This window comes from Octodon degus, unplaced genomic scaffold, assembly GCF_000260255.1.
Source record: "Octodon degus isolate 3935 unplaced genomic scaffold, OctDeg1.0 scaffold00133, whole genome shotgun sequence".
In the NCBI taxonomy this organism is placed as follows: Eukaryota; Metazoa; Chordata; class Mammalia; order Rodentia; family Octodontidae; genus Octodon; species Octodon degus.
The window spans coordinates 3,048,374-3,057,628 of NW_004524709.1; the positions used below are offsets into that span (position 1 = coordinate 3,048,374).

Consider the following 9,255-nt stretch of genomic DNA (forward strand, 5'->3'; position numbering starts at 1 on the left):
CTCAGGACTTTGCACTTGCCAGACAAACACTTGTGCTGCTGAGCTAAATACCCAGCTCCTTTAAATGACAGATTTTGTAGCAACCAAAAAATCATCTTATTCAAACATATGAGTGACATTCACATGTATGACAAATATGAACTGAGATTATAATCCTTGCTTTTATCTCCTATTCCAGAAAGCATGTCAGAATTCACTTGATCAAAGGTATTATTAATGCAACATATACATATGTATGTATTCATGTATATATTTATAAATTATGCTATAATTTGTTAAATAAGAGCCAGTGGTTCACACATTTTTATACAGTACTACCGGGGCTGATCAGGTCCCCTATCACCTGGGCAAAGAATAAAAGAGACAGAGACAATAATTTAGAATGCAAATGGACTTAGAGGTCTCTGAGCTCTTATCATGTCAAGACCAAGAATCTCTGAACTTTTCACTCTTTATTGAATGCACACAGCTTTTCCAGGGCATATAGAGAGAGATCTGGGAGCAGAGAGGTGGAGGGCAATGACGTGAGCATGGTCTAGTAAAAGACAAAGAGTTATGCAATTGATTAATGGGAAACTTTTTCCCCATGGGTTAATAGTTACTTGTATAAAATTTTGTGTGAAAGAGAATCCTTAGCTGAAATGCTATCTTGCCTTCTGAGATGTCACAGCATCACGGTCATAGAGACCTCTACTGATACCAGTGGCATAAGGAGTTGTTTCCACATGCTGACTGCTGGCTTCTCAGGCAAGGCACATAGGCCTAGTCAGACTCAGACTTCAAATAGAGAAATCCAATCTATGGATTTGTAGCTCATTCATGGTAGTCTCCATCATGATACTATTTCTCAGCTTTCTCTGCAATGAAAACATTTCTCCAGCCTTCCTGAATGTTGCCTCTGTCTCTTTATTTCATGAAAACTATTGTTCTCTTGCTGGATCCACTCTCCGTATGTTGTGAACTGGAATCCAGAACTTCATTGTCTTCTCTTAGTATCTTATTTGTTTATTTTATGTATTTAGTACAGGGTCTACAGGGCCTCATTACACACAGACTTATGGTGATCCTTCCTGTTATTCAGCCTCCCAAGAGCTGAGATTGCAGGCATGCATTACCACACCCAGTCTTAACTGCCCTCTCAGTGCCCCCCCTGGGGGGGGGGGCTGGCATGGCAGGCTGGGGATGAAACCCTTGGTCCCTGCATCTGCCTAAGCAGGTGCTTTAATCCCCTGAGCTATCTGGCCAGCCCTCTTCTCTCAGTATCAAACTTCTGAAAAGCCTATTGCTTCATTTTTAAAAAGTTTTTTCGATGAAGGTAAAGAAAACATGGTATATGTACATAACAAAGTCCAAGCTATAAATTGAGACCCTGTACTAAATAGACAGACAGACAGACAGACAGACAGACAGACAGACAGATAAATAGATACATGGATAGATAGATTTTTTAAGAGCAGGAAAATGGAATTCCAAACTTTTCACTAATGTTCAATTCAAGTTATAATCTTTCTCTGAGCAAATCTCTCATAACAGTTTTCTAACTTTGATTTTGCAATGACAGTTGACAATTTACCAAAATATGCAAAACATAATTCAATCTTTGTGTTAATATAAATGCTTGAATTGAATTACACCCAACAAATAGAGAAATGGACTGAAAAATGAATCCCAGTCTCCTGCTACACAGAAAGCCATGCCTGTGAGGGCCTGTTGCCAGCCTCCAGCAGCTATGGGAGGAATCTGGGCTGGGTGGGACCCCGTCATGGTTTGTGGTTTAGCTGTTACAAAAATTCAGTCCCTAAGTGATTCTCTGTTAGAATATTTTGTTCCAACACGAATGGAAATTTGAGATGCTCTTTCCTTTAAAAAAATAGTAAAATCATTGGGGCTGGTGAGATGGCTCAGTGGTCTAAAGCACCTACTTAGAAAAAGCTTAGCAAAGCACAGGGACCACGGTTCGATCCCCCAGCACCACATGCCAGCCAGCCCCGCCCCCTGGTGGGCTGAACTGGCCACACACACACACAAAATAAATAAATAAATTTAAAAAAATAAATAAAAAATAAAAAAGTAGTAAAATCATTGAGAGCTTCTTAGAATAATTTAGGACTATTTAGAATACCCAACATCATGTGAATCTCTAGATGGAGATAGTCTAAGAGATAAGCTAATATGTAGGAATTTTAATATGGTAAAGACAAAAGGGAAGGCAAGGTAGGAAGAAGGACAGTTTGGTTATAGAATGAAATGCTGTACTGACACTTAAAATTATGATGTGGAAAACATTAAAAAATATAGCAATGTTAGTAGAAAATACAACATGAAAAAAATATAGGTCTTTGACCAAAATACTAAATATAACCACATCTTTGTACACATTTACATGGAAAGCTGTGAAGTATAAGTACCAAATTTTGGCAGAGAATTGCATCAGAGTGGTAAGAAAATAGAGGGAATATAGTAAGTCCTATAAGTCCTCCAGGAAGAAGTTCTAGAAATGAGTTTTTTTGTGGATATGGATGGAGTAATTTGTTCATATTTTAGAAAATTACTGTACCTGATACCAGATAATGGTATCTTTTGATTTAGAGAGAGCATGGGGGAGGGAGAGGGAAGAAGAGTCTCATCCAGAGGAGATGTTAATGATACTGTCAAAGCAAAACCAACACGTGTCCCAGATTCTAGGTCCAGGGTATTTCTGCCATAAAATGTTGGCACTGTGTGCTTACTTACATATTATAAAGATTAAGCAATAAAACACAACAGAAGTTCCTAGTCATTTTAAAAATCACCTTCAGGGGCTGGTGAGATGGCTCAGTGGTCTAAAGCACCTACTTAGAACAAGCTTAGCAAAGCACAGGGACTGCGGTTCAATCCCCCAGCACCACATGCCAGCCAGCCTGCCCCCTGGTGGGCTGAGCTGGCCACACACACACACACACACACACACACACACACAAATAAATGAATAAAATTTAAAAAAAATAAAAAATAAAAATCACCTTTACTTTCCATTTGTTTATAGCAACACTTTTTGTTTGTGTCACTTTTCTCTCTCTCTCTTTTTTTTTTTTTCCAACTGAGTTAAGTCTTTTTATTCTTTTGGTAATCTCTTCCAGGGTTAACTACTTCCATTGTAGGTGATGAAATATGTAAGGCTCCACTTCAAATGTTGGCACTGCTATGAACATAGTCTCTTTCCCTTCTCTGCAACTCAGAATTAAAACTTTGATTCTTGTTTTATATTCCAGTCTCAGAAGTAGTTCCACTGCAGAAGTTATTTGCAGGCAGTCTTATGCTTTTTAGCAGTGGTCTCTGACCAGGTTCTATCTTCTCCATGAACACTACCAATGGACTTAGTTTGATATGTATTAAACTAAGAGGCATTCTCTCAAATGAGTTTAAATGCACTTTATTTTTAGACAACCTACATGACGTGTTTTTTCCCTAAAAACAATGCCTCCACTCCAAATAAATCACGGTCAAAATAAACGAAGCGTTCAAGATGACACCAGTCCCATTTGTCTAAAATCCTGGTGTTGTGTAGATGACAAGCAGCAGCCAGTTATGACAAGTGATAGATCCAAGGTTACCATCGAATCCATTAACATTTTTCCATTTCTAAACCATCCTTAAAGAAAATCATAAATGGGGTCACACCATCCTCACGGTAGTCCAGGAGAGCAACCATGCCATCTGGATTCATGTTTGCACCAATAAAGAACTGATAGTTTTTGAAATTAGCAAGGATGTGCTTGATTTGCTCTGCAGCCCCCGTCATAAACGGTTTTACTCTTTCTGGTCTTTGTTCTTCAAGTTTGCCTTTAATTGATTTCATATAATCTTTGATGTACTTCCTGTAGGCCTCTTTTGTGAAGCTGGTTTTCTGCAAGTGATGGTTCATTATAATATCTACACCAGTGACTACTGTGCTTTCGGTGCCTTCGCCCTCTGGGCCTTCAGCGGAGGCATTGCCACCAATGAGCGCGTCGTCAATGGCACCCTCTGTTCTACTGACCATCTTGCCCTCCACCTCCAGGCACAGCCCGTCCGCGATCTCCCGGATCTTGTAAATGTCGGAGAACATCTCATCGTGGCTGATGAGGTCCCGGTAGATAATCATGATGGTGGCTGAGGGAGGTGGCGGCTGCGCAAGCTTAGCAGGAGCCCGGAGCTCAGAGCGAGCGCGGTGCAGCCGGAGCGGCGCTCGGGGGGAGGGGGGAGCGGGCGGAAAAGCCACTTTTCTCTTTTTAAAAAAATTTTTATTTATCTTTTTTTTTTTTTTTTTTTTGCAGTACTAGGAATTGAACTCAGGGCCTTGCGCTTGCTAGGCAAGCACTTATTCTACTGAGCTATCTCTCTGGCCCCCAACTTTCTCTTTTAAATGCCAAACTGGCAGTGTAAAGTGGTTATAAGTTTGAATAACTGTTATGAAAGCAGTTCTAGTAAAAATAAATAAGCTACATAAAGAACATATTTACTAGAGAGTAGAAATTGTATAAGTTAAAATAAAAGGTGCAATCTAAGAGCTATATATACTTTTATAACTGTCAAAAATAAAATATATGGGAATACAACTCTAGTTGGGGAGAAATTATTTTATCAGCAGGAGGAAATAAAATTACTAAAACTAAATTATTTGTTCTTTTGTAAAAAGGTAAGATTGATGTAGAAATTTGTTGATGAGATAATTCTACAGAAGCTATTTTTATTCCTTTCATTAGGCTCAACCCTACTCAAGGCTAACTGGCCAAAACTGATAGGACCAGTAACTCTGCTTTGACATCCAATCATATGAGTACATCTTAGTTTTATAGATAGATAGATAGATAGATAGATAGATAGATAGATAGATAGATATAGTAGAGCATGCTCTGAAATTTAACTTCCCATATGTTATCATTTTACAAGTACAATAAGAAATACATGGTATAGGATGGCATGAACATGTGAAATGTAAAGCAAGCATATAGTTATTTTGGATTGGAGGTTGAATGTAGTTTAGGGCAGTAATGGCAAGCCTTCTAGAGACCAGTGCCCAAACTGCAACCCAAAATCTTATTTGTCACAAAATGTCAACATTACAATTAAACCTGAATACTGAGGTTTTATTTTAGAAAAAACAACTCATTCCTTAACATCTTTTGTCTTCAAAGAAAGACTGATAACACGTGTGCCACAGGTGTGCCACCACTGATTTAGGAGAACAAAGTTATCATGGCCAGGATTTTAAAAAATCACACAAATTTTACAAATATAAATATATGAAGTTTATAGTCCTGCTATAGAAACTCTTTAGTCTATCCACCAAGGCCATTTCTCAGTAGAATTTTTATTGTGTGCTGTGTTAAACCAGTTGTAAACCACTAAAGGATAATTTGTAGCAGAGTGGGTGCAGGGTAAGGAGACAGCAGGGCTGGGGGATTTATTCTTTCCTACTCTTTACATGATTCAAAGATAAGATGTGATGCTTGTAAATTGGTCTTCTTTTGTGGTTTATTTGTTTTTTGTTTTTTTGGTGTTTTTTTTTTTTTTTTTTTTTTTTTTCTTTTTCAGAACCTGGGATTGAACTCAGGCCCTTGTGCTTGCCAGGGAAGCACTTATTCTACTGAGCCATTTCAGTAGAACAGTAGCCATCGCAGTAGCCGCGGCCCTTTTGTGGTCTGTATAACTAGTTCATAGAATAGGAGAATGGCTGGCATAATGGCACATGCCTGTAATCCCGGCACTTGGGAGGCTGAGGTAGGAGGGTCACTATGAGTTTGAGGCCAGCCTGGGTTACATAGTGAAACCCACCTAAAAAAAAAAAAAAAAGGCTCAAGTCAACAAATTCTGACAATTGCCAATTCTGCTGATAACCCACTACTATTATGGACTACTGGACTATATTGGGTTATTTTGCTGAATCCAAGTGCCTACAATCTTTAGACTGGCTTCAAGTATGAAAAGGTCCTTTAAAGATTTTCCCAAATACATCTTCTCTAACTGCAGTAGAACACCCATCTCTGATAAAACAAAATGAAAAAAGGAGCTATGAAGCTAGGAAATCATCAAACGTGTAGGTGGGGGTAGCTACCTTACTCGTGAGATGAACATCTTGCCTGGTTAAAGTAAGCTATCAGTTGCTAGGCAACCTAGTGTCCTGTGTTACTAACTTTACAAAAGTGTAAATAAAGGACCGTTCTGTTGTGAAATAAAAAGAGAAAAAAATATACATGTATACACAAGAGAGTTAGGATAGATATACAGCTACTTTCTCTTAGTTCATTGAGAAAAAAAGTTTGTACTAGTATTGTTTAGATAAGATATCACGTCTACATCTTGTCCTCTGAATAGCTACTATGAAGACAATATGCAATGTATTAATTATTGTAACCATCCTACTAACCTGTTTTGAAATTGTTTCATTGCTATTTTATCTTTTTTCTCATTAAAATGAATAATAATAATAAAAGGCAAAATGTTAAAACAGAACATCTTTATTTTTCAGAAAAAGCAACTGAAGCCCAGAGAAGTCGCGTGAACTTCTCAAAGTCACACAGCTCAGCAGTAGTAGGGCATAGAGTTCAACTACCAGCTCTATGCCTATTGTAGTACATGAGTTTCTTAGGTAATAGGTACATGTCCTTCCAACTATAATTTTTTTTTTTTTTTTTTTTTTTTTTTTTTTTTGCGGAACCATGGATTGAACTCAGGCCCTTGCGCTTGCCAGGGAAGCGCTTATTCCACTGAGCCATCTCCCCAGCCCCCAACTATAATTTTTAAAAAATTATTTATTTATTTATTTATTTATTTATTTATTTGGTACAGGGTCTCACTACATAGCTTGAACTCACAATGATCCTCTTGTCTCAGCCTCCCCAGCATTGGGATTACAGTTGTGTGCTACCATGCTCGGTTCCAGGACCAGCACAGCATGCAGTATCGGGGATCAGGTCCTTGCTCTTGCCAGGCAGGTGCTTAGGCTGCCAAATTATCTCCCCTACCCTCCAGCTATAATTTAGGATTGGAATTATATCCATGGCCTTATTTGATATTGCTTTGACATTCAATTGAGATACTCAAAATGCCTGCCAAAACTATGAGAAAAAATAGTTTATTTGAGAAGTCTCAGATAAAACAGTTGCCACTGATTGTTGTAGTCTTTTAAAAAGCTAAGTAGAATTTAGGGTGCATGAAGAGGCTATTTTTCCATGTATTTCTCATTAAAATATTTCTGCATATATGTTTATCATTGTTAGACTGTATTAGATTTTTGTGTAGATATTTCTTTAGAAAGAATAAAATAATAGCATTTATGATAAATAAATAGCTAGAATCATGTTAAATGTGAAAAAATTAAAATCACTCTCCCTACAATCTGGAAAATACAGAGATGTCCATCATCATCTCTTCTATTCAGCATAGTACTTGAAACATTAGCGAGAGCCATTAGGCAAGAGAAAGAAATGAAAGGGTACATATAAGAAAGCAAAAATTCAAGTTAATATTATTTGTAGATGATATGATACACTACATTGAAGACCCTAAAATACCTCTTAGAATTAATAACAAACTTCAGCAAAGTAGCAGGATACAAGATCAACTCAGAAAAACCATTAGCATTTGTATACACCAACAATAAATGGGATGAGAAAGAACTGATGAGAACAACACCATTCATAGTAGTTTCAAGAAAAATGAAATACCTAGGAATTAATTTAATCAAAGAAGTAGCCAGAGGAAGGCCAGATAGCTCAGTGGACTAAAGTGTCTGCTTAGGCAGAGCGCAGGGACCGAGGTTTGATCCCCTATACCACAAGCTCTGGTGGTCCTGCCCCTGGGATGTGCCAAGATGGTGAATGAGACTGGCTGTGGTGGCGTGCGCCTGTAATCCCAGTGCTTGGGAGACTGAAAACAGGAGGATCACTATGAATCCAATCTGTGTAGTTAGACCCTGTAGAACCTGTGCTAAAATAAATAAATAAATAAATAAATAAATAAATAAATGTAGCCAAATGTGTTGGGACATGCCTATAATCCTAGCACTCAGGAGGCTGAGGCAGGGATCTCTAGAAAATAAATTACCAAACTAAGTGTCTGCTTAGGCAAGTGCAAGATGGATGGATTTTCCACCATCACCACATGTGGCGCTGGCCCCATCCCGGAGCACGCTGAACCAGAGACCACGTCTGGATGTGGTGGTGCATGCCTGGAATCCCAGTACTGCGGAGGCTGAAAACAGGTGGATCACTACCAGTCTGAGCTGCGTAGTGAGACCCTGTGCCAAATACATTAAATAAATAAATAAAGTACTAAATGCACTTAAAAAATTACATTACGCTGAAGGAGGTTGAAGAGGACATCAGAAAAATGGAAAGATGTTCCCTATTCCTGGATAAGCAGAATCAATGTTGTCAAAATGGCCATACTCCCAAAACTGTTAAACAGATTGAATACAGTCCCAATCAAAATACCAGCAGCATACATGACAGATCTAAACAAAACAATTCTAAAATTCATATAGAGCCAGAAAAGACCCAGGATAGCAAAAACAATTTTGGCCAATAAAAGCAAAATAGGAGGCACTGCAATGCTGGATTTCAATCACATGAGAAATAGTAACAGCAAGAATCAACAAATGGGATTATATCAGACTGAAAAGCTTTTTTCCCCCCTATAAAGCTTTTGTGGGGTTGGGGCGATAGCTCAGTAGAATAAGTACTTGCCTGGCAAGTGCAAGGGCTTGCGTTCAATCCCCAGTTCTGCCAAAAGAATAAACAATAAAAAAATAATAAAAAGCTTTTGTTTTCTTTGTGAAACAGGTTTTTTTTTTTTTTGTTTGTTTTGTTTTGTTTTTAATGAAACACGTTTCACTATGCAGTTCAGACTGGTCTTGAATGTACTTTGTAGCTGAGGCTGGCCTCTAAATTTCAGTGATCCTCCTGTCTCAGCCACCCAAGTTTTGGGATTACAGGCATGTGCCTCCATGTCCAGCATTAGAAAGCTTCTGACAAGAAAATAATCAATGAAGATACAACCTATAGACTGGGAAAGAAAATGTGCCAGCTACTTCTCAACAGACGACTAATATCTGGAATATGCAATTTTTTTTTTTTTTTTTTTTTTTTAACTGGGGATGAACTCAGACCCTTGCGCTTGCCAGGGAAGCGCTTATTCCACTGAGCTATCTCCCCGACCCCTGGAATTTGCAAAGAACTAAAAAAAAAAAATTAAACAACCTAAAATTAAGGACTCAGTCAAGAAATGGGCAGG

General features: G+C 38.2%; 1 pseudogene; it reads right to left on the reverse strand.

Annotated features, from left to right (window-relative positions):
• Positions 1 to 3,604: 3,604 nt before the first annotated feature.
• LOC101562522 lies at positions 3,605 to 4,236 on the reverse strand (annotated as a pseudogene).
• Positions 4,237 to 9,255: the final 5,019 nt, after the last annotated feature.